This window comes from Protopterus annectens, chromosome 2.part2, assembly GCF_019279795.1.
Source record: "Protopterus annectens isolate FY-2018-M chromosome 2.part2, PAN1.0, whole genome shotgun sequence".
NCBI lineage: Eukaryota > Metazoa > Chordata > Ceratodontiformes > Protopteridae > Protopterus > Protopterus annectens.
Window position 1 is genome coordinate 1,018,517,697 of NC_056730.1, and position 27,587 is coordinate 1,018,545,283.

General features: G+C 37.3%; 1 protein-coding gene across 2 annotated transcripts in view; it reads left to right on the forward strand.

The window, feature by feature from the left end:
* The window catches only part of LOC122795869 (leucine-zipper-like transcriptional regulator 1), a 1,318,154-nt gene that overhangs the window by 159,237 nt on the left and 1,131,330 nt on the right, over positions 1-27,587 (forward strand). The gene's annotated exons all lie outside the window — the stretch shown is intronic.

A 27,587-nucleotide genomic window follows, 5' to 3' on the forward strand; every position in this document is an offset into this window, starting at 1 on the left:
GACAATCTCAAATTTGACCTACAGGTCAACAAAACCATACAGACCATCAATAAGAAGCTTGGATTACTGTATAGAAACAAGTCATTTTTAACCCCACTGGCTAGGACTGCAATTGCCTGATCACACCTACTCTCTACTCTTTTATATGCCTCGCCTGTACTCTTAAACCTCAACAAATCCGAACTAGGTAAGCTGTCCCATAGCTACAGTCATATTGCCAGATTCGCCACTGGCTCCACCTATAGAACCCACCACTGCCAGCACCTTAAACAACTAGAGTGGCTAGAACTGCCCAGCTTAATTCAATTCAATCAACTCTTAATAGTGCACAAAATTTTGTACCACCCTGAGAATACCCCCTCACTTAAAAATATTATTAAGCCATATAGCAACCTAAGATCCCTATGGTCAGCCGATAAACTACTGGTCCAAACCCACAAAGCTAATAACTCTGCTGGTGAATCCCTGTTTGCCAACTTCATTGGCAAAACCTGGAATCCATTGCCAAACTATATAACCCTACAATCCTCCAAAAGTCTCTTAAGAAAAAACCTCAAACAGTATCTCAAAGTGAATTGGCTATGCCCATGTACCAACCCTGATTAAGTTATAAACTAAAAGCATATTCTGCAATTATCATAACTTGTAACTACATCACCAAGCTCTGCTTCCAATCTGATGTCTCTTACTTTTAATTGTCCATGAGAATTGTGAGTCCCTACTAGGGAACACTACTAACCCATTGTATATAATCACTTTGTTTTTATAATTGTGTGCTAACTTTGGTGTAATCTATGTAAGTTTGTTTATGTGGAGCTTTTTTCCCTGGGCCTCCACTGAAAATGGACATGTATCCAGTCGGATTATCCCAGTAAATAAATGTAAAATAAATAAAATAAATTATTAATTGTTAATATCTTCTCACTATATATATCATGATAATTTCTCAAGCCATTTTTCATTCTTCTTTGTAAGTTTCTGCATGTATTTACACACACTCACATGTATAGTGATTCTCTAGAAGATTAACTTGCCTGTACAGTCTATTTTAATTTGTTCAGGATATTAATTGTATTGTACAAGATTGTTATATGCATTGTATTGTTGGAGCTTTTCTTCCCTGGCTTTCACTGAAAATGGGCTGTCATGGCCCAGTGGAATATCCTAGTAATCAAATACCAATAAATAAATACTGCCAGAGTAAGCCTTTCTTCAGGGTATCCTAGACTCTGTTCATTCTACATCAACCAATACTTTCTGAGCTTTGCTAATTGCTTTACATGTAATGGCTACTGCATCAGTGATCTAATGAAGAGCATAGTGCTTTTATTTACTTTACTTGCTGTAGATGTTTAAATAAATGACTTTTGCAGTACTAGAATCCCCTTATACCCCCCACATTATTCTCTTCCCTGGCACGAGTGGGGTAGTATTCTCCTTTTTTTCCTTTCTGATATAATTTTACTTGGAGCTTTAGGTTTCATCCTCTCTTTTTTGGACAAGAAAGCTCTGACCATTGGTACAGCGTGCAAGTAAGGAGTCTTAAGCATTGTTGAGTGGACAGACACATGGTATCTTGGCACGATATGTCCCATACTTAATGGCTAAAATATCAGTGATCTAGTTTAACAACTACTTTTACGGTATATAAATTACAAAACCATACTTTTTGCATTTTTTCTGCTTTTCCAGGATGTACACAGAGCTGGGAGGCTGCAGCAGAAGAGCAAACTAAAGTGAATGTTATTGAAAAGACTGTTGACAGTCCAATTTTTTAGTAATTATAACAACCATTATTTGTCAAATGAAAAAAACAATGTAAACTACACAAATAAAGAACTAAAACAAATATAGCCACCACCATGGAGTAAGTGCACCTCTGATGTAAAAAATATGATAAATGTGGAAAACGTAAACCATTCACAGGAGCAGTACACGGCTGATAAAAACATCTCTCACAGCACAAACTAATCCAGAATCCAGGTATATAACACCAGACAATCCAAACGTCGATGATAAAAGCACTGTTTATTAAATAAAAGATGGTAAGCTCTTTCGCCTGTGCAGCTTCCTCAGACCAAACAAGTACAAATGCATTCCTAAATCACCCTTCTTATATACCCCTGCTCACAAAATATTTAACACATCATTAAATTTTGTTATACTGACATAATTTCCTGACCAATGAGCAAGTATCCATAGTAACAAAGATTCAAATAAAAGCAAATCTCATCTACTTTGTTAAATAGGCAGTCATTGGAAACTTATAAATATCCTAAAATCATACTTTAAAACATCATTAATTAATATGCTCAAAACAGTGTACTTAAAAAATCTATTTCAAACACATGAAAACTCATCTTATAACTATATAAATGCATACAATTTATAAAAAAAATATATAAAAAATATGGTACAATCACTTCATTAATTTCAACCTCCTACTTTGTAATATCGGTTTGAGGGGTACTTTATCATTCAGCCTCAGTCTCATATCTGCTCGCATTCTTATAATCCACTTGGATTTGCAACTCTCCGTGAAGTTCCTAACATCACCCCCTCTATTGCATGGTATAACAACTTGTATGACTGAGAACTTAAATTGGTGTTGGGGCCTGCATCTATGACATGTTTCAATAGTATATTGTGGTCAGACTATATGCGTGTGTGATACAGGTGCTCCCTCACCCTGTCTCTCAATTTCCTGTCTGTTTTGCCTACATAGAATGCACTGCAAACTGTGCATCTAGCAAGGTAGACCATATGTTCAGTCTGGCAATCCACACTGACATGAAAATTGTGCTCTTGTAGTGTGACCAGATGTATAAAAGATGCACTTGTGTCTATATACCTACAAACATTGCATCTGTTACATGGTTGAGTGCCTGATGCCACATGACCATTACGATTTCTCTTCCTATTCCTAGGATAACAAAGCAACTGTTTTAGATTCATTCTATTCTTAAAAAGGAAATTTGGTTTCTCTCCCACTATTTCTTTGATGTGATGATCCACTGTTAAAATATTCCAATGTTTATTTAATATCTCTTATGTCAGTGGTGTCTTGTGTATAAAACATTGGTACTTTAACCTCCTTACCTACTGACCATTCCTGTGTTGTACATTCTAATGCCCCTGCACTTGAGAAGTATGGACATACTCTGGTCTGCCATAACAAGTCCACTCCCTCAAAGGCTGTAGTAACCTCATCTAAATCATAACTCCTATCTAGGAGCCTCGTCCTCAGGTCTAGCAGTTCTTTCTCAAAGCCATCCTGTGTTAGTTTAAGCCTAGAGGCTCTCATAGCCTGACCTTTAGCTACATTCTTGAAGACATACTTAGGATGCATGCTCTTTCTATGCAATAGCGTGTTCCTATAACATGTCTTCCTATGGACCCCTGTATTCAATATGCCATTATCAATTCTCTCAATGTACAAACAAGTCATCCACAAAACGTCTGTAGAATGCAACATGTGTTCTATATATTTCTCTCTGACCTGAGGACGAGGCTCCTAGATAGGAGTTATGATTTAGATGAGGTTACTACAGCCTTTGAGGGAGTGGAGTTGTTACAGCAGACCAGAGCATGTCCATACTTCTCAAGTGCAGGGGCATTAGAATGTACAACACAGGAATGGTCAGTAGGTAAGGAGGTTAAAGTACCAATGTTTTATACACAAGACACCACTGACATAAGAGAGTAAATAAACATTGGAATATTTTAACAGTGGATTATCACATCAAAGAAATAGTGGGAGAGAAACCAAATTTCCTTTTTAAGAATAGAATGAATCTAAAACAGTTGCTTTGTTATCCTAGGAATAGGAAGAGAAATCGTAATGGTCATGTGGCATCAGGCACTCAACCATGCAACAGATGCAATGTTTGTAGGTATATAGACACAAGTGCATCTTTTATACATCTGGTACAAGAGCACAATTTTCATGTCAGTGTGGATTGCCAGACTGAACATGTGGTCTACCTTGCTCGATGCACAGTTTGCAGTGCATTCTATGTCGGCAAAATGGACAGGAAATTGAGAGATAGGGTGAGGGAGCTCCTGTATCACACATGCATACAGCCTGACCACAATGCACTGTCGAAACATGTCATGGATGCAGGCTCCCAACACCAATTTAAGTTCTCAGTCATACAAGTTGTTATACCATGCAATAGTGGGGGTGATGTTAGGAACTTCATGGAGATTTGTGAATCCAAGTGGATTATAAGACTGCGAGCAGATATGAGACCGGGGCTGAATGATAAAGTACCCATCAAACTGGTATTAAAAAGTAGGAGGTTGAAATTAATTAAGTGATTGTTCCATATTTTTTATATATATTTTTTATAAATTGTATGCATTTATATAGTTATAAGATGAGTTTTCATGTGTTTGAAATAGATTTTTTAAGTACACTGTTTTGAATATATTAATTAATGATGTTTTAAAGTATGGCTTTAGGATTTCTAAGTTTCCAATGACAGCCCATTTAACAAAGTAGATGAGATTTGCTTTTATTTGAATCTTTGTTACTATGGATACTTGCTCAATGGTCAGGAAATGATGTCAGTATAACAACATTTAATGATGTGTTAAATATTTTATGAGCAGGGGTATATAAGAAGGGTGCTTTAGGAATGCATTTGTACTTGTTTGGTCTGAGGAAGCCACACAGGTGAAAGCGCTTACCATCTTTTATTTAATAAACAGTGCTTTTATCATCGACGTTTGGATTGTCTTGTGTTATATACCTGGATTCTGGATTAGTTTGCTGCTGTGAGAGATGTGTTTATTAGCCGTGTACTGCTCCTGTGAATGGTTTACATTTTCCACATTACACAAATAAAGGACTGAATCCCATCTATTTAGCAGGCAACATTTTACACTGCAGCATTAAGAAATCAATAAGCACTAACAGAAAGCACTTTTTTTGGTTCCCATTGCTTCATCCTATGACACCCTCCCTATCCCGATGACCCCTAAGTCTATTGGCAGAATCCCAAAACACCCCCAGACTTTGTCTGTGAGGGCTGGTGTGGATCCAAAGGACATCTTGGAGGGGGTCTGTCCATCTCACCATCTACCATGAATTTTTTTTCATTTTATGGCTTACCCCATTCCTCCCTTCCTTGTGTTTACTTGATTGGATCTGGAGGGCAAGCATGTATTGGTGATGTGCTGATCTTTTGCCCTGCTTCTACAGCAGCTCAGATAAACCCTCTTAGGTCTGCACCCCCTTCTTCATAAATCACTAACCTACACCAGAGATGGTATGTGTAATATCCTCAAGACCACCTTCACCCAGGATGATAAGGTCCATCACTCCACTGCCACTCCATTAGACAGCAAAGCCACTAATGGAATTTGGGTCAGCTGGGCTGTAGTCAGGGCTTTATGACTTTATGCCGCAGGAGAAGCAGAAGGCACATTTTTACCTTTATATGCTAATTTAAAGGAATGCAATTTGGGTGGATCCTCAGATAGACACTTTTATGGAATAAATTAGTGGCACTAAGTGAGTAACATTAGAGTAGGTAAGGTCAATACTGCTTCTGGAGAAAAACTTTTCTGAGATCTCAAAAGTAATGTAAATTCATACAGGTTTGTGGAGCATTTTAAGCTAAACAAGGACAATTTGCTATTGAAGGACTTGACAAGAAAAACTCAGCAACCCAGAAAGAAGATATTTTATTAGTTCAAGACTGAAAATATTCAGGATAAAGATGTAAAATGTTTTGATACTTTATTTTGATTCCATGTGGAATGTGAATAAAATTGATGGTGCTGTATGCATTTGGACTGTCTTTCCATGTGGGCAAGCAGGACATAGTAAAAGCTATTGTAAACCACTGTGCACGAAATGCAACAGGGAGGGTTCATTTCTCAATAAACTGTACTGAATTTAAAACTTAAACTATATATAGAAGTCAACAAGATATACAAGCTGTAATTTTAAATAACGTACAGCAGACAGTTGAGATATGTTCATAGGCTGATACTAAGCTACCTGCCCTAGGGCATTTATAAGCCTAGCCAGAGTGCGTTTGGCTTTCGCCACCCTTTTAGATGAGTTGACTGTGCCTCTGTATAGTAGGTCACAGAAGATAGCCCTTTTGAAGTTAGTTTACTGTGCCTCTGCCTAGTAGGGACACAGAAGAGATCCCAGTGGTAAACCTATGATCTCCCATCCACTCGTCAAGATTTCTCTTGAAGAGGGTCATTGAGGGACTCTGCCTAACATGGATTAGGATTTTGTTCCAGAGTGAGGGGAGCCTCTGGGATATGAATCTGTCCCTCCAGCTTGTCCTATTTATTTCTGTGCTGAGGTTTAAGTCCCTGGAGCATGTAGCTCTAAGGGATTTGGATTTCCTGAGGTTGAGCATGTCCATTAATTCTGGGTTGGACATGGCTTTATACGTCAGGCACAGATCGCCTCTGAGTAGGCGGTAAGCAACTGAGTAGAGCTGGAGTTTCTTTAGCCTAACTGTGTAGGGCATCTGTTTGAGTCCCTTGATCCTCTTGGTGAGGTACTTTTGGGGTCTTTCCAGTTGCTGAAGGTGTCGGGTAAGGTACATCCCAAATGGGGCATTGTATTCAATTATGGGCCTGACGAGCGATGAGTAGAGGGGCACAATGACCTCTCTTGATCTAGATGTGAACCCTTTTGTGATAAGGTGGGCTATATAGAAGGTCTTTCTAACCACTTTGGCAACGTGATTGTCAAAGGAGAGATTACTATCTACTTGGGTCCCCAAATCCCTAATTACTTCCGTACTTAATGGATTACCACCTATGTGGTAATTTGTGGGCACTTTGTTTTTCCCAAAGGGGATGACTATGCAGTTTTTGGCATTTAGCTTTAGGCCATGGCTCTGGCACCAGTTATCCGTCTCTGTGAGACCCTTTTGGAGGATGCTTGTGTCAGTCGGTGAGTCGATTATGGCACCCAGTTTGCAGTCATCTGTGAACTTGGTCAGCCATAGTCCTCCCATGTTAGCCTGTACCTCAGAGAAATATATACTGAACAAGAGAGGTCCCAGGACTGAGCCTTGTGGGATGCCACTTGTAACTGGTTTAGAGCCTGACATGGCACCTGCAATTCTGACCACGTGGGTTCCATCCCTGAGCCAGTTTGCAACCCATCTTGTGACATAGGGGTTGATATTTAAGCTGGTGAGCTTATTTATGATGCCCAAGTGGGGTATTTTGTCGAAGGCTTTTGCGAGGTCCAGGTAGGCTGTATGGACTACCTTCCCTTCATCTATGGCCTTGGTGACTGTTTCAAAGAAGTCGACCAGGTTCAAGAGGCAAGATCTGCCCTTAACAAAGCCGAATTGGGTAGGATCCAGTGTTTGGAGGTTCCCAATGTCTTTGTTTATGAGTTTCATGATGATACACTCCATAGCTTTGCAGACCAGGCTAGTCAGGCTTATAGGGCGATAGTTTCCAGGGTCCATTGTGGCACCACCTTTGTGGACTGGGACCACTCAGTGAAAAAATGTGGTTGAAGGGGGTTGTTAATCCAAAGAAAAAAACTGTTAAAAGAATTAAATAGAAGGAAAGCACAGTGGAGGTACATAATACCTTTAAGGTATTATAGATAGCTGAGGAAATAGCAGGAGAGACAAGATGAGGGTGCTCTTTAGTGTCTAATACTACTGGGCAAAGGGTTTGTAAAAACACAATAAAAACAAGGTCTTTAGTATAACTTGTCTAAATGTTGTGTCTCTCAGAGTTAACCATATTAAGTCTGAAGTTAAGAGGTTTGCAGTCTTACATTGATTAGTACAAGACAAGGATACTGCTGCTTGCAAAACTTTAAATTTATTAAACAGAGTGCTAACAAATCTTGGAATACTTATGGAGTTGTTAGGTGCTTTAGAATACTGGCGAAAGAAGAATGTTCTGTATTAGCTATATTATGTTGGGGAATGAGTGACACTGAGCTATTGCTTTAGTAGAGCTTTGGATATACATCTGTTATATGAAAAGAAATGTATTTATTAGCTTTGGATATACATCTGTTATATGAAAAGAAATGTATTTATTTATTTATTGACATTTGTTTACTGGGAAAGTCTGATTGGGTACAGGTGTCCTTTTTCACTGAAGGCACCTTGAGAAATACTCCAAGGTAACAATTTAAAGTAATCAGTATTTACAAGAACAAATTTTATAATGCAGTTTCAGTGAATACATAACATAGCAGTTATAATAAAATTTGTATTTATATTCATAAACTTTAATATATAAGCAGTGTAGTGAGAATTTAGAGATAGAAGAGAAGTGTATAAGATACATACATAGAAGCAATTTAAGAAATAGAGGCGATAAGCAAGTTTATTTTGCAAGCAGGTTGAATTTGAGTATTTGAAGTTTGTTAAACTGGATATGCAGTATAATTTAAGCAAAAGAGAATGGAGGGCATTAAATGGACTTCATGAGGTAAGTAAGGATTACATATTCACCGAGGCAGATAAGGCTAGTAACTGGGTGATTATGTCCAAGGCAGATTATAACAAGATGGCATATGATTTATTATCAAATAACAATAATTACCAAAAGCTGTCTAACAATCCAATTTCAAATTTCAACTCTGCTTTTTTGGAAATTCTGGAGAGGGGAGAATGTTTAGGATTCTTGTCTACTTTGGATGTTAGGAAGTTATATATTAAATGCCCCAGGCATGCTAAATTTTATGCTATACCTAACATACATAAGAATCTGTCGGATCCCCCCAGGTAGACAGTTTGTTTCGGGCATTAAGGCTTAAATAGTGACAAGAAAAGGAGTGGTTATATTAAAAAATTAAATATAAATAAATCACAAATCCTCCTTTCATAAGAAATACACACCTCATGCTCTCAGAAGAAAAAATAATAACTAGGTCAATATGAAACATTGGTTCACTCATCCTTTACAAGCAAAATAAGAGAAGCGGCTATTGTATGGAAAATGTACAGTAATGTTAAATATGTACTCTAATAGAATATTGACACTAGCAAACATATACACACCCCCATGCATGGGAACTGTCATTGCTAAAATCATTTAGAGATCCTTTTAAATAATACAAAACGTTATATCACAGGAACGATTTTCACTTTTTTTAGCAGTATAACGGATATAATTAGGTAAAAATTTTAACTGTTTAACTGCTTTTTTTTAACAAAGAAGAATCTAGCCCAGTGAAAGAGCCTAGAATATTAGGAACAGCTAGAAATTTCAGAAACTGGAATACTCTTTTGAATGTGAGTTTTGCAGCAGAAAGGTAGAGGGATCACATACATATGTGAATTATATCTTAATGCTGGAATTAGAAATGACCTATCTGTCTTTGCTCTTTTATTGAAGGGGCCACAGAAGTTTGCAAGTGCTATATGTTTCATGGATACGGAGAAGGCAAATAATTATGCACCTTAAATTGTTTTCTGGGATGTGTTGAATGGTGTTCCATGGCTGCCACTGCACTTGCTGTGGTAAGAGTAGTATCTGCATTCTTAGCATTAGGTCTTATACATTCAGGGTGAGTGCACAGCTTCATATGAGTGCCTTATCTCCTCTCCTATTCATTATTTTCACAGGCTAGAAAATAAGGCACTGCTAGGGTCAGCAGAACCGGATCCAGCACTAGGTGACCTAGCAGCTGCCTAGGGCCTATGTTAGTCAGGGAGAGACCATGGTGGCTGGGCTTTACTAAAAAAAAATTAAAAAACAGCATATAGTAAGTAAAAAAAACAGTATTGGGACCTTACAGGAGAGCTTCCTTTCCTCATAACTTCTTTTAAGTCCCAGAAACTTTAGCATTAGGACAAAATCCTAATATCATCTGTAGAAACCCAAAGGAGATTAAAGTATGGGATACAGAAGAGCAACAGGACTTAAATAGGAGATACAGAGCTACAGATCCATCATAATAGATATACAGAGCACAGAGCCGTTCTGATGAATGCACAGCTACTCTTCCCTTCAGAGAAGATGGAGGTGTGTGTGTGTGTGTGTGTGTGTGTGTGTGTGTGTGTGTGTGTGTGTGTGTGTGTGTGTGTGTGTGTGTGTAATGCCTCAGTTAGGGGGATTGCCTAGTTAAATAACTCTAGTCAAACTCTGAACATTAATAATTAAGGGCAGGCAAGTGAGTTACACCTCAACACCAGCTACCAGGTCTCCTTTAATTTCATTATTATTTTGTTTGTTTGTTTTTGTTAATCACTGAGGATTGCAGTCTTTCAATATCAGTCAGAGTTTCAGAGTTGTGATATTCATTGTCAGTGGTGCAACAGGTAGTACACTTTCTTTTGGTGCAGGCACTTTCTTCTGGTGCAGAAGGTTGTGGGTTCTCTTCCCACAACAGATAGACTGATTGCTGACACTACTGTGGAGCATAAGGGGTGAAGGGGTGCTGCACTCCTAAGTGTGTTTTCCTTTGGACGAGATGTCTAGTAACCATGAAACTGTTGTTGGTTTGCCAGCCATTCCCTATTGCAATATTACCAGAACACCAATTTTGTTTTTTCTTGTTTTAATGTAACATAGGTAATTAATTCTTCAAGGGCAGCAGGCACTGATTTTGTCGATGAAACACTGAAATGCAAAGTTGTTTGCTAGCAGCAATCTCTTCATTAGTTACAGATCTCTTTAATGAGTAATTATTCAGTTGACTTTTACTTCTGCAGAGATTGTGCATATTGACTGATATTGGTGAATAGTAATGACAGAAGTTTCAGTAGCCTTTTATGGTTGAAATGTTCTGAAATAAGTAGTTTTGCCATTATTGGTTCATTTGTTTTGTTTCATTGGTTACTGGAAACAATGTTCAAAACTACAAATTTAAAACATAAAACATATTATACAAAGAATATAATTTACTACAATTAGGAAGATGAATCAAAGAACACATGCTTGGTCCTAAGAATGTATGCAAGGGGACAATTGTTTGAAAACAGCCCAAAGGTAAACTTAATCCATGACATAGTTTCAATGAGTGGGAGTTTCAAGGGCAGAGTAGTGTATTGTTCTTCACGCTAAGTCTATTTTCATTGTAAAACTGTATTGTTTTGTTCAGCAAATACCTATCAATGTTTGTGCTAAAAAATTGAAATAAAAAATTTAAATTAAATCCAAACATCTGTAATCATTGTAGAAGTAAAGAAGTGTGCCAAACATCTGTAATCATTGTAGAAGTAAAGAAGTGTGCCAAACATCTGTAATCATTGTAGAAGTAAAGAAGTGTGCCAAACATCTGTAATCATTGTAGAAGTAAAGAAGAGAATAGTATGTACACTGACAGGTGTGAACAGCATTTATAGCAACTGGGAAAAACAGTCAAGTAATGGGACACTGGAAAGGCTGGGGGGTTTCTGATCTATTACCCTGCTAAGGGGCCCATTTTACTATGATCTGGCTCTAAAGGTCAGAAAAACATCAAGTTTTGGAGACATTAGGGTCATGCATTTGTTGCTTGTAGATACTGTTTTGTATTCCTAACCATAAGTGGCTGTGATCTGTAGTGTGCACTAGACAGCTTTGCTGTTAAATTTGAAGCAGACTGGATGAAAATCATCACTTCCAAATCTTAGGCTATGTTCTCTCCTGAAAATGAATAGGTTGTTCTCTGCACAGAGATGGGAGAGCAGCTACTTCAGGAAAAGAAATTCATACCATGAGGTCCTGTTCAGTGGTGATGGCTGAAGAGATTTGGAAAATGATCACTGAATGGATGTAGCAGTGGCTGTAGTGCAAGTGTTTGCCATACTAGCCTGTGTTGAGATGAAGCAAGATCTCAGTCCTTGTATGAGGCTTCCAGTCTACAAGTTTTTCATTGTTTTCACTTACAGTCATGAGGTTTGAGAAAGGACTGGAGAAATATTACAAGGGGCTGACATGAGGATCATTCAAAGAGCAGCTGGATGTATTCTGTATGATATAGTGAAGAGCACAGCATTTTTTTATGGATTTCAGAATACAATCACTACTCCTCTGGATTGAGATAACACAAATGAGGTGATTTGTGGACTTTGAGAGGATGTCATCTAGATGCCTCCTATGGGCAATGTACCAGACATGGCCCACTTGGTTGAGGGTTGTATAAAGGTTAAGGTGTTTACTTCACAGACACAAGGCACAAGGTTTGATTCTTAGCTTTGGAAGATAAACTGGCTAGCCCTAAAATGACTCACAAGCAAAGTTGGCCTAGTACTTGACTATGAACCTGTAAACCTGTAAGAGACCTATGACAGACTCAGGGTATGTTGGAGAGCTAATTTCTCTCAGGTTGTTTTTGGAACTCCTATAGATTCCATAGGATGGGGTAATGTTGTTCTATTTTGTCACTGTGAGACTCACCATGACAAAAATATTTGTAAATTGCTGCCTTCCTATCTAGTTGACTTGCTAAGTGGCTGGTTGGTGGTTGGTTGGATGGATTGATGAATTGATGGGTGGACAGATGGATGGATGATTCTACAGAGAGTTTTGATATCAAATCTATGGTTAAAAATAACTAGGAAATAGTTTTAGGGAATGTAGAAGTATCTAGTGTAATAGGTGTTAGTCCATGATTGTGAACCCACAAGGTCAAAAACATTTGGAACACAATGACATTAATGGTATAATTCCCAGAATTCAGTTTAACAGATCTGATAGCCCATTTTCTTGTGATGTGTATGTTTTGTAGTTTTGCTTCTATCACTCCAGTTTTACATAAAATCCAGCAGTAGCTTTCCTTGTGATACATGTAGGATTTGGTGTTTTCTTGACACTGGTTCAGTTTTACATTTTATAGGTTCATAGGTATTTACTAGGCTAAAGATCACAAGGGCCTTTTTAAGCCTAGTTATGCATCCCATATCTCTAACAAGTTCTAGTACCCTTGATAATTGTAAGCAAGGCTTTGCCAGATGAACCATGCACTAGCAGGGTCCTGGGAGATGAACCATTTACAGGTTGTCTGTGGCCATTAGATATACAAGTGACAAGCCAGGGATGAATTTCCTGTTCCCCATCCAATTGTCCAAGTTACACTTGCATTGGGTTAGGGAGGAACTCTGCTTCACATGGATGGAGAGCTTGTTCCAGAGATGAGGCTGAATCTGTCTCTCCAGCAGGTCCTATTTATATCACAGGCAATGTTTAAGTCTTTAGAATGGAAAATTTTGGTGTTGTTTGTTTTTCTGATATGCAGGAGGTTCATCAGATTGGGATCTGATAATGTCTTGTGTGCCAGGCATAGATCTCCCCACAACAGCCTATATGTGACAGAATGCAGAGTTAGGGCCTTGAGGCAGTCTGCATAGGACATTTTACTTATGCCCTGTGTTCTTTTAGTGAGAAACTGTGGACATTTCATTTGTTGAATGTGCCTGGTTAGGTACATACCAAAGGGGCATTGTACTCAATGATAGGTCTGATGAATGCCAAATACATTGGAACAATGACTTTCTTGGATCTAGATAGCATGCCTTTGTTTATAAGTTGTGCATCATAGAATGATTTCCTCTCTACCGTAGGCATGAGATGCTCAAAGGCTAGATTAATATCTGTGTGTGTCCCCAAGTCCCTGATTTCTGGGTCAACTCTAAGGGTTTGTTGTTAATATGATAGTTACCAGGGGGGATGACTTCCTGAAGGATACTATTGTGCACTTCTTCTGATTTAGTTTGAATCTGTGGCTCTAACACCAGTTGTTTGTCTGTGTCAGCCCTTCCTGGAGAACATTTGTGTCAGTGTGAGATTCAATGACAGCTCCTAATTTGCTATAATCTACAAATTTTGTCAGCTAAAGATCATTGATATTGGCCTTAACGTCACAGAAGTAAATGCTAAAAAGGAGTGGTCCAAGGACTGATCCCTGAGGGACTCCAGTTGTGACTGGCCTCTTTGTAGAGGTGGACTCCCCAATTTTAACTTCCTGGGTTCTATCTCTGAGCCAGTTGGCTATCCATTGGGTGACATACAGGTTTGTATCTAATGTCCTGAGTTTGTCAACAGTGCCGGAGTAGGGTATTGTGTGATATGCCTTGACCAGGTCAAGGTAGGCAGTGTGAACCCTTTTGCCCTCATCCATTGCTTTGGTGACCTTCTCAAAGAAGTCCACCAGGCTGAGTAGGCATGACCAGCCCTTTATGAAACCAAACTGGGTTGGGTCCTGTGTCTGGAGGTTTACTATATTATTGATCATTTCCATGATAATTCTTTCCATGGCTTTGCATATAAGACTAGTGAGAATTATGTGTCTGTATATTCCAGGGTCTGTAGATGGCCCACCTTTGTGCAGAGAGATGACTGTTGCTGTTCTCCATTCATGAGGCATGAAGCCTGCTTGGAGGCTACAGTTAAATAACAATTCCAGAGGTCCTGATAGGTCATGTTTCATGCTATTTAGAAGGCATCCTGGGATATTGTCTAGGCCCACTGATGCAGTGTTCTTGGCTTAGAGAGAGTATTAAGGACCTGTTCCCTACTGACAGCAGGGGGAGTTATATTTGATGATATTTCCTGAGGGAATGGTGAGGGGGAGAAAGGGGTAAAGTCTGAGCTGAATTTGTCTCCCAGTAGATTTGCTAAATCTTCTGGCTCAGTATAGGCGGCTCCATTTATAATGAGCTCTGCACACAATTGTGTATTGCCTTTGAGCTTGCAGACATAGCTAAAGAATGCCTTGTGGTTGTCCTTGGCCTGGGAGGACAAACTTACCCTAAATTTGTTTTTTTTATAGACTTTATTTGTCCCCCGAGTTGTTTGTTTAGTTTGATGAAAGTGCTTTTATCCTGTTGGGTGCAACACCTCCTAATTTTTGCCATTATTTTCATCCTTCTGTTATACAGCTTATTGATGTGATTCTACCAGGGTGGCCTGTTTTTTTGAGTTAGTTCTTTACTTCTTCCTGGTAGGTACAGCTGCCACTATGCAGGTATTAACATGCTTGTATAGGGTTTCTGTGAACAGCTCTGCATAGGCAGCAGTGTTCCCATGGTTTATGGAGGCTTCAGATTTTGCCAGGTTATCAATTAATAGCAGTAAAATAGTCTTAGAATAGTTCCTGAATATTCCAGGATTAGCTGGAGTCCAGGTTTTATTTTTACTTCAAGGGACACCATTTTGTGGTCTGACCTTACCAGAGAAGACATTATACAGGGGGAAGTGCAGCACTCTCCAATATTAGTGAGGACCTGATCCAGTATGGTTGCACCCCTGGTTGGTGTATTGAAAATCTGGTCCAGGGAATTTGTGTTTACAAAATCCAGGAATTGCTGTACCTGTATTTTGGTGTTGTATAGGATTCCCAGTTAATAGTGGAGTAATTAAAGTCACCCATGAATATAGTATTGGGTTGGATGGTGAGTGTTTTCAGTAAGTTTAAATACGTGGTATGGGTTTAGGTCATAGAGGGGGGACCTATAGCTTGCAAGGAAGTGGTATTGTATTTTGCCTATAGTAATTTGAACATGGAGTAGCCCAAGGAGATTGTCCTGTTTGACCAGCCTTGAGGTATATTTATTTTTGAAGTAAATTGAGGCATTTCCACATTTTGTCCCTGCCTGTGCAGTAACTCGTCTAAATGTGTGGAAGGCATTATAACCTTGCACTGTTGGTGTCTTTCTGTGGCTTTAAACTAGGTTTCTGTGACCACACAGACTTCAGCATTCTCTAGGGTGAGGAGAGCTTCTAGGGAGTGGAGTTTTTTGTTTAGACTCCTAGGATTGAGCAGTAATACCTTTACATTTTCTTAGTATTGATCTGGTATGTTGGAAGTACTTTCAGTTTGGCATTGCCTAAAAAAGGCACAATGGGGAAAGACTATGTTTTAGCTAATATTCAAAAGTCTAGAAGGGAGAGGTGCAGGCCATCCCTGGAAAAGCAGCATGGTCTGTTGACCATCTCCTTCCATGCTGACAAATACTGCACCCCCTTAGAATGACACCACAAACTAAGCCAATTATTAAAGTCATTAATTTTTTGTTCGTATTGTGGCATCATCCTTGGTGATAGTAAAATGCTGCTCAGTGCTAGGCTCATACAAAACTGGGACACATATTCCAAGAGCTCTATGATGTCACTCTTCATATAGTCTAGGGAAGTAAGTCTCAGGTCATTTACACCCACATGGACTATGACTGAGTCATACAGGTACTTGTAGTCCAATGACCTGAGTGCAAGCATAATGTGGTGCATCCTAGCTCTTGATAAGCAACTGACTGTGACTTTCTGGATACTCACCCTGGTGAGATAGATATCAGTGTGTATCTTGATGGAGTCTCCAGTGACTACAATATTGGATTGTGTGGTGGCTTGCCTTATAGGCTTAGAAGTAGAGGCTCCAAGAGATGTGACTGTATGTGTTGATGTGGCTGTTGTTTTGAAAGTGCATTCAGGGCTGTTGAGGGTATTTGTTATGTGTACTTTGTCTTGGAGGTCTTTGGGGTTTAGGAAGGTTACATTCAAGTCCCTCAGCATATGTGTGTCTATCTGTCTACTTTGAATTGTGTGTGATGGGTGCAACATGTATGCTACTGACAACCGTATTGACATTAGGAGGACTTTTATGTGATAGCTTTGCCTCCACTGACATTGTGTAAATACATCTCTCACATCCCATATCAGTTTGTTTGAGAATTAACTGGTTGTTAGTAAACATGAGGCAATTTCTACATTGCCTCAGGATGCCCATATTCACCAAGCTGGTAATGCAGATAATGGGAAAGTTCATATCCATGGCAACAGATCCTTTTTATTGATTAGGCAGTCAGAGTGAGAATATAAAGCAATGTCAGGAGTTTCCAATTTGTACCTCTGGGGACAGTGTTTGTCACTGCAAACTAATTGTACTGTGTTGAACTAGGCACTGGTGAAATTTCAGTTTTGCTTTTATAGGAAATTTTTCACTCAAGGTGTCTATGTCTATACAAGCACTGCCAAACACTTGAAGGAAAACTAATAAGTAGAGCCTGGAAATTTAAGGATGGATTATTTAGACAGACATTCTGAAGTTAGAAACATATCAAGCAGTACTTATTGAAAACAAAGACTTAGCTTGTCAAGAATGATATAAATGGGGGATCACTCTGCTGGGATACACTGCTCCTTTGCTTCTTCTCTCACCAGAAGCAAAACATTAGCACCAATCCCAAGATGAGAAGTATACCACAGCCTGTTTGATGATCCACAGTCTTGCCCCAGATGATGCAAGGATTGATAGGCTTGTTATAGCCTTTTCCTGGCAGATGCCTTGAAAAGCAACCAGACCAATCAGGAATGTCAAGCACAGACACTCACTGCCCAACAAGAAACAGTCATGAATCAATGCACTGTGCTCTTTCTCTCACCAGGAACAGAATATCAGCACAAATTCCAAGCTTTCACCTACACAGCAGTTATTAGGCTTTCCAGTGATCATCAGTCTTAGGAAGTAATCCTGTGCTCCTTCTCTCACCAGGAGAAAACATAAGCACTTATCCCAAGTTGACTACTGAGAGGCAGTATGTTGTCTCTCCAATACTTGGTGGTCTTGAGATAGATGTTTGCAGATTTTAAAGATAAGATGGAAAAAAATATTAATATCCTAAGCACTGCAGTGTGCACTAAGCAGTTAGATATGAAAGAGGGTTTAACTAAAGATTTAGCTGTCTACGTAGAGAGCCACTAATTTTAAAAGAGAAAGAGAAAGATAGAAAGGGTAGGCACTTTGTATTCCAGTTCTATGGAATACAGTGGGGTGGCCAATCAATTTAAATAGTTGAAGGGGAATGATTTCACAAAATGAGCAGCTAATGAAAGGAGAAAGGGGAAGGAGATACATGGTCAACTTAATGTAAGGGACAGGCAATTATAAAGACAGTTGAGTTTAAGAACACAACAGCACCAGGGTGAGAGGGTGGGTAACATTTCTGTGTGACTCATAACAGACACAGCTGTGGTCTCTTTCCTAGTTTTAATATGCTTTTACAAGCAGAATACCATTAGGGTGGGTAAACTGTCTGTGTGACTCACAACAGACACAGCTATGGTCTCTTTCCTAGTTTTAATATGCTTTTACAAGCAGAATACAAGTAAAACACAGGTTAAAGAAAACAAATTACAACATACAAAATAGAAGAAGGCAATAAAGTAATATAAAATGCAAGAAATCGAAAGCAAACTAACATTTCTCTCACAACAAGTTGTAGCAAAGTCTGGGTGAACTTTTCCAGCAAAGCTCTGAAATGTTTCATTTTACCCATTAAATGGAAGGTTTAGTTCCTAGCTCTACTCTCAGTTCACAGATAATTAACTTTAATGACTTGTTCTGTCTTCTGTGTGACTCCTTAATTGACCTGTCCTAATTTCTGCGTGACTCACAAGAGACACAGCTGTGATCTTTTTCTTAGTTTTAATATGCAGTTTTGTTCATACAAGATGTTTGGTACTAACATGCAATATTAGTGCATGTAGCTAGATGTGTTTCATGTGACAGTTTCTATGTGGGAAAAGCCACTAGAAAACTGTCAGAGATTTCAGAATATATTTATGCGCTGAAAAGGCTAACATGAATAATGTTTTTTACAAATTTAAAAAAAATATATCTTTTGTAGTTGATCATCAATATTTGTTACATAGGGAGTGATTTTAATAATGAATTGGAAGTCAAAGACTTGAAATGGTAATTGTTATTAGATGAATTGTCTCTTGTGTTAAAATTAAATAGTTAATATTAAATGTTATATGAAATGTTTGGCTTCAAAATTGTTTTAACATTATTGGTCTGAATAAATCACATGTTTTATGATGTACTATGGAGACTAGCATTAAACTTCAAGGTACAGATATTCAAAATTTTTATGATGAAGTTTGGTGTGATTTTTGAATGCTAGCGCTTAACTGATTTAATAAATATTGACTATTGGTTGCAAATCCAGATTTTTTTCTGTAGGTAATTTTGATTAAAGATAAAAACAATTTAAAATCCATAATTCTGAAAATTAAACCCTAAAGTCAAGTAACAAAGTGCAGAAAAAATAAACGTTGGTAGCACACGACTGACAGCAATAATCGTTTAATACAAAACAAAAAGCAGTAAGCGCTTTCACGGATCATCTCCGCTTCCTCAGACTGATACAAAAACCTACATATAAAGCACTTATTTAAAACAATTCAAAAATCACACATACCAGTCACAGAAAAGCATTAATTAAAACATTACATCTGTCATTACCTTCCTTAAAGGCATATGTGCATATCTAAAAAGTAGTACATAAATCCAGTACATAAATGAATGTTTAAAATGTTAGAATATAAACAGTAAGCGCTTTCACGAATCAACTCCGCTTCCTCAGACTGATATAAAAAATTCCATATAAAGCACTTATTTAAAACAATTCAAAAATCACACATGCCAGTCACAGAAAAGCATTAATTAAAACATTACTTCTGTCATTACCTTCCTTAAAGGCATATGTGCATATCTAAAAAGTAAATCCAAAAAACAGATCAAAAGCAGGGTAAGGTATCACCTCAAAAGCAGAAGATAATCCAAAAATAGAAGAGGTAGATATGCCACAACTATCGAAGCAAACCAGGTAGACGAAAGTAAAAGAATCTCCTTTTATTTCATATCAAGTAAGCGCTTTCATGTTACAAAGAACGCTTCATCAGACTTCAACATAATACTAGAAACTCATCACATTTAAATAAATAGTCAGAAAGCACCAATAGCACACTTCATCAATATCACATGTGTTCCACTTTAATACACCTCACTCACTTTTAAAGAGATATAGAAGGAAATATATATGCATGTATATATACAGGTATGAGTATATATAAGATATATATAATCTCACATTAAATATATAATAAAACTATTTCATGTGTATTGATGCATATAAATATAAATATATATATATATATATATATATATATATAAAACATTAATAAAACACTTAAGAAATGCTTATAAAATACTTGTAAAATACTTATGAAATACTTATAATAACATACATAAAAATACATAAAAACTTACTAAGTAATTTAATCTCTGTGTATTTTGGATTTGCTATTTTTGTTCATATCAGGGACATGACAGAAGGAACCAGCAATGTATCAAATGGACTATTGGAAACTAGACCATTAGGTCTTACTAATATACTTTCAGTGGCTATGAATCCTCTATTAAAACTATCTTATGCTGAGCTAGCTAAAGCAGCTGCTCAAGCACACAAAGGTACTGAAAGGCAAGTAGATACCCTGCAGTTGATGAGGAAACTTGAAGATGTCTTAAGTAAAATCAAGAATACTCAATGGCAAAAAAGGCATATGGAGGCATGTATAAAGTTTAAAGTAGTTCCGAGAGGTCTCCGTCTATTGAAGATGCCTACTTTTGGTTCAACATACCCTGAGTTGCTATCTAAATGGCAACAGTTGAACCTTGATACCAGTTATGCTTACATGAACTTGTTAATTGGACAGTACACTGCTATAGAGAAAGAGCTTCAAGGAGAAGCTCTTACATTAGAGAAGAATTTAACCACTGTTTTCTCCGATGCACAGAGAACAGATTTTTACTCAGATATAGAAACCACCTTATCAGCGTTAGATAACAAGTTTCTTTTGGCCAAAAGAAAGAAGCTGGAAAGAGACTGTCTGGATTTCTCGAGGGGGAACGTCTTCTCCTGGCCGAGGGAATCCACCAGGACACCTTATGAAGCAACACGCGCCAGCACTTCAGTACCTACAGTTACGCGTGTGGATCTAACTGCTCCTACCACTTCTGCCTTATCGCCTTCTCTTCCTGTTGAAACGCTGAGCGTAGAACCACGCTTATGTGTACAGTCCACCATCACAGATGGAATACCTTCAGTTGCCTCAGTCGCTCAGTCGGAAACAGTAGTACGGAGGAAGACAACAGGGCACACAGGTGGAAATTCATACGAAGGGGATCATGACACCACATCACTTCGTTTCCCTCTTCCTTTTCGTCTGGATCAGAGGCAGAACTGGACTCCACAGCAAGGAACAAGGAAGAGGAAGATATCAGGAGGGCAGTTCGAATTTCAGACGAAAACACTGAAACCTGTAGGAAGGACCTGATAGTGAATTTGCACATAACATATCGGACAGTGAGAGGAAAATATTAAATAGAGGTTTGTCCTTTATTCCCTCACAGGGAGTTGATGTAAGTAATCTTGTAGTGGACATTAAATGTTTTACTAGGAATGTAGCACTTGGTTTACAATTTGGGAAGAATTATTTAGTTAATGCTGATACTAATTTGTTTAAAAAACCATCAGTTTATACCCCTATTTTACATCCACTACTTGATAGCTTTGAGAAAGCATGTAGTAATGATTTTTTAAAACTGTTTGAGGGGAATGTTGTTAAACCTGACTTTTACAATGTTTCTAAAAGTGAGAAATTGGCGTTACATGATTTGCAGAATAATGCAGATATAGTAATAAGACCAGCGGATAAAGGGGGAGCTACTGTAATACTAGATACTAACTCTTATAATAATGCCATGTTAGAGATGCTTTCAGATGTAACTACTTATAAAAAGTTAACTAGATTAGATTTAGATAAAATAATTAAAACAGTGCATGCAGACTTGTATGACATGTTAATGTGTGGCATTATAGATAGTGATTTGTACAAGTATTTTTTAATAGAGAAACCTGTGATACCAACTATAAGAGGTCTCCCTAAGATACACAAGACAATGGTTGACCCTCCCCTTAGACCCATAGTGTCGGGCAGAGGTTGGTTGACAGAGACTATGTCGATCTATCTAGAGAAGAAATTAAGACCTATAGTAGATTCTACAGAATCTGTATTGCGTGACACCAAACAATTTTTTAGAAATTTTAGCACCTTTCAATATAGATAGAACTATAGGAGAGTCAGAATACATGGTAACATTGGATGTAGTGTCTCTATTTACCTGCATCCCTAATGAAGTAGGTCTTGAATATTTAAGACTGTATTTAATTAGTAAAGGGCTGAATAATAATCAAGTCATAAGGATTATGATGTTATTAGAATTAGTTCTTAATTATAGTGTCTTTACCTTTGGAAGTGATTACTACCTTCAGATTAGAGGTGTAGCTATGGGCACCTCATGTGCCAATTCCTATGCCAATTTAGTCTTAGCTTATTGGGAAAGTGTCTACGTGTTGGAACAACTGTTTTTCTCTAAGTACATTAAATGTTACAAACATTTTGTTGATGATGTTTTTCTGCTATGGGGAGGTGATCTGGAAAGTTTAGAGGATTTTGTTACCTATATAAATGGAACCACCACTTTCCTTACTTTAACAAGCACAGTCTCAAAAGACAGAATAGATTTTTTAGATGTTACACTGGAAAAGTACAATGGTGTTTTTGAGACTAAAGTATTCAAGAAGCCATGTAGGAGGAATGCCATCTTGCATAGAAGTAGTATGCACCCACCGCATGTGCACAAGAATATTATCAAGAATCAATTGAAACGCTATTCACATATAACCAGTGATGATCAAGCCTTTTCGGAAGCAGTTATAGCTGTAGAACATGATTTTGTAGATAGAGGCTATCACACTCATGATTTTCTCTTGAAGGAAGATATAGGACGTGAGCAGTTAGGGTTGCCGTATATCAAGCATAATGGAAATATTAACAAACAACCTGTAGAGAAGAAAGGAGACAGGAGAAGGGTAGTTATTCCCTTTACTAATAATAATACCACCATTGTAGATATTATTAAAAGGCATTGGAACATCCTGCAATTGGATGATAGTATTAAAGATTTAGTAGGTGAGAGACCGGCCTTTAGTTATAAGAATACTAAATCACTGAAACGGATGTTATGTTATGAAAAAGTGCCTGCTAATAGGGTTACTTCACAGAGAAAGGGTACCTATGCCTGTCGTACTTGTAATCAATGTAACTATGTAATGAACTCCAATGTCTTTATACATCCTGACACTGGGGTCAAATATGAGTTTAATGAGTATGCAGACTGTAAATCGAGAAATGTGATTTATTTAGCGACCTGCAAAAAGTGTCAGTGTTTCTATGTAGGTAAGACTAATAGGACATTGAGGGAAAGAATCAGGGAGCATCTCTATGCTATCCATAGAGAGAATGAAGGGAATGCACTAGCTAAGCATGTTTTGCAAAATGACACAACACATGTGTTTAGATTCATGGCTATAGGACAGTTACTAGAGACAGAAAGATTAGGCAATATTAGGAATAAAACAGAGAGAACAGAAGCTAGGTGGATAATAAAGCTAGCAGCAGATAAGGGGCATGGCCTTAATGATAAGCTATCTTTGAAACCATTTTTAGTAGATAGACCATTTGTGCATTAAATTACTTAGTAGGTTTTTATGTGTTTTTATGTATGTTATTATAAGTATTTCATAAGTATTTTACAAGTATTTTATAAGCATTTCTTAAGTGTTTTATAAATGTTTTATATATATATATATATATATATATATATATATATATATTTATATGTATATGCATCAATACACATGAAATAGTTTTATTATATATTTAATGTGAGATTATATATATCTTATATATACTCATACCTGTATATATACATGCATATATATTTCCTTCTATATCTCTTTAAAAGTGAGTGAGGTGTATTGAAGTGGAACACATGTGATATTGATGAAGTGTGCTATTGGTGCTTTCTGACTATTTAAATGTGATGAGTTTCTAGTATTATGTTGAAGTCTGATGAAGCGTTCTTTGTAACGTGAAAACGCTTACTTGATATGAAATAAAAGGAGATTATTTACTTTCGTCTACCTGGTTTGCTTCGATAGTTGTGGCGTATCTACCTCTTCTATTTTTGGAATATCTAAAAAGTAGTACATAAATGAATGTTTAAAATGTTAGAATATAAAATATTCAGCTATGAACAAAGATATAAATATTGAATAGTTTTAAAACATAAATATTATATAAGGGAGAGAAAACACTCAATGTTTCAGGGCTCTATTTTTTAAAAAATGGTTTTAAAGACACCATGCTATTAAGCCCTGGTGACGTGTCTGCCTGAAGTCTACTAATCCATTGCTTTTCTGCCACCTCAGTATAGTTTTTAAAATTGCCCCCTCACACTCTCATATACTATCTGTAGAACAAAAACTTAAATTTATGCAAGATGTGAGAGGGGGCAATTTTAAAAACTATACTGAGGCGACAGAACAGCAATGGATTATTAGAGTTTATATTCTAACATTTTAAACATTCATTTATGTACTACTTTTTAGATATGCACATATGCCTTTAAGGAAGGTAATGACAGATGTAATGTTTTAATTAATGCTTTTCTGTGATTGGCATGTGTTATTTTTGAATTGTTTTTAAATAAGTGCTTTATATGTAGTTTTTTGTATCAGTCTGAGGAAGCGGAGTTGATCCGTGAAAGCGCTTACTGTTTTTTGTTTTGTATTAAACGATTATTGCTGTCAGCCAACGTTTATTTTTTCTGCACTTGGTTACTTGGTTTTTGGTTGGTTGCTTCATTCGGTGCTGAGGATTTTCTTTGGATTAAACCCTAAAGTCACCTGAAGATTCCATAAACAAACAAACGGATGTTAAATGAACTATCTATTCAAGCTTAAGATATACCTCCATGAGAATATGGCACTCCAGAGATGTTCTAAATGAAGCCTCTAGTTTGGTAATCCAAATACATTACAGTGATGATTTGCATAGAATAGGAGCAAGGTAGACAAAAGACTGCATACTAATCTTTCAGTATTCCTGCTTAGAACCACTAACACACCCTTCCAAGAAGATTGGAGATGGTGCACAAGGCACCAGCGTCTCATTAGTGTAGACAGAACACTGATCATGAAAGCTTAATGCATCAGATTTAAAATCTTGAAGCTGGACCTTGTTGCAAAAGGTAACAAATGAGTTTAACTTTAACAATGCCAGGGCACTTCTATGGGCTAGGCTTGTAAAGGCCCCAGGGCTATTGGCCTAATACACACCTATGAACCTATGAACACATGAATAAAATTGAGATGATATGTTTGAACTATGAGATACTGTTAATTATCCTGCTCATTATCCCTTCTACTGAGTTTGAACCCATTGTAAACATTCAAGGTGATGATCTGGTATACCCAGGAAAGGGAACAAAGCAGTAGTCATGGTGTAAGGATACTAGTGCATGAATATCAGTATTGGGATAATTCTGAGGGATTAGGTCTTTGATTCTGATAAACTTTGAGGTTAAAATGTAAACATCACAACAGTTGACTCTTGGTCATGTAATTTCAATTCAATATCAAGACTAAGTCTAAGATCTTGAATTGTTGTCACCAGCTTTGAATACCATCACAGATCATTAATGGGGAAGGGTGCGAGCCTATAGAAGTATGACACAACAATGCCTCACTCTGTTTGCTGGATTTAACTTCAGACAACTACATATCATCCACTTTAGAAAGGAGTCCAGATAGTCTTCAGGTCTGGTATAGACTGACATTTAGTACTGAGATAAGAAGAGGAATAGTTGAATGTCATTAACAAAATAATGGTACCATTTACCTCCACCATACAATATTTTTCAGTTGTTGCATGTACATAGTGAGCAACAAAAACAGGACAACACTGGACTTGCAGAACCCCATAAATCACTGGAATCCTAGAAGAAGAGGAGCAAACACCAGACATCTCTCCCAGGAACCAACTCAACAGACAATAGGCAAAGTGGTAGAAGATAGTGCAAGTAAGTCCACAGCAAGTATACATGCTCAAGCAAGATGTTATGGCCTACCATGACATATGCTACCATGACATCAAGTTTGAACAAGGTGTAATGCAACTACTGGTCTCTTGGCATTAGAAAGCCACTGACAACTTTAATTAGGGCCATCTCAGAGCTGTATTTGTTTTCAAATCCAGACTGTGCTAGATGAAGGAGACCATGAAAGGTTAGGTGAGAATACAACTGAAAGTATACAACTTTCTTCATAACCTTACTAGAAAATGTAGTGGTAACTCTCTAGGCTTCCTTGGCTTCTGGTAGATGTTTTTAATTTAATACTCTTAAGATGGCTGGAAAATGACTCGCACTCAAATAAAACATGACAGTCTGAAAAATAACCAGCCCTAAGCAAGATATTACATGCCATGAAAGTCCCGAGGTCTGTACTTGAGAACAATCAGATGGTAACACTTAATATCCATAATTATCAAAGAGAGAGTTCAAAATAAGTAAACATTCACAGTAATGTTAATGCAGAATTATAAGAGCTGAAAAAGAAAAGGAAAGGAAAGAAGAAAACACCATTCCTAGAGCACTATAACTGTAGGATAACAGAAGAAACTTAATGTAATAAAAGCTCTTTGCTTCATACATCAGGTCAAAACGAGTTTAAAATAATACCAATTAAAGAGAGCAAGGGCAATTCCTTTGCAGTTACTTATAATGATTTAAACTGTAAGATGGATAAATGTGCTTAGCTGGAAGCAGAAATTAAATTAAAATCATTTTAATAAGGTGTCCAGGTAAAATCTCACTGCAAAATTGGCTGAATTCAGGTCGTACAAATTGAAATATAATTCAAAAAATTCACCTGTATGGTGGTGATGGGAAAATGCAGAGTACACTGTTAGAAATGAAATGCAGGTAAAAAAAAATCAGTGAGTGCAGCATCTGTATGTCAAAATCTAATTATTCGGCTTCAGTAAAAAAACAAATCTGAACCAAGTTGTATTCCAAGTCTAGGCTCAAACAATTCAATTCACTAAAACTGAACCAAAAATGTAAGTCAGGTAATCATACTGGATAACACACTTTGAGATATAAGGTCAACTGCTAAGTAGTCAAAAACAAGTATAATCCAAAGAATCAAGATAAATGAAGGAATCACAAAAACAGTCCTGTGGTAGTTTCATGATGAAATGAGGGAGTTATATGTATAGTCTGCTGTGTTCTATTACATAAAGCCCTTAAAAAACTTATGTAACGGAAATACTCAGAGATTCAGTGCATGCAGTAGCTTATCTTTGTTGGCTGTGCAATAGAATTAAAGCAAAGGTATACAATATTCTTAGAGATTTCATACATAATTAAGTGGTATCTGGCTACAAGATTGCTATTTATGTGAATTACTTTCCACCTATTGCCGTTTGATTTTGTACCCGAGTCTACTGATGCCTTGATTTATACATGATTTTGTCACTTTAGCAGTTTATGCGATAAGCAAGTATTTCCGTGAAATATATACTTACAGCAAACTCTCAGTTAACCAGCACCCATAGAGATTGGTAGATGCTGTGTAATTTTAGTTTCTGGTTGCTTGAGCAAAAAAAGCTGGCCTGACTAATACTGTACCCTGTACTATGCCATATCATACCATACCATAAACATTGTACTGATTTGATTTTAATACTGAAATACAGTCATTAAAAGCCTGGCTGGGGGGGGGGGGGGCAGAAAGTGCAACACATGAAAATTGAATTGAATTGTTCATACCGTACTGTATTTCTTCGATTTCTTTTTGCCGGTTTCTTGAGAGTGCTGGTTGCTTGAGTTCCAGTTAACTGAAAGTTTACTGTATTTTCAAAATTTATTTTAAAAAGCATGCTATATATGA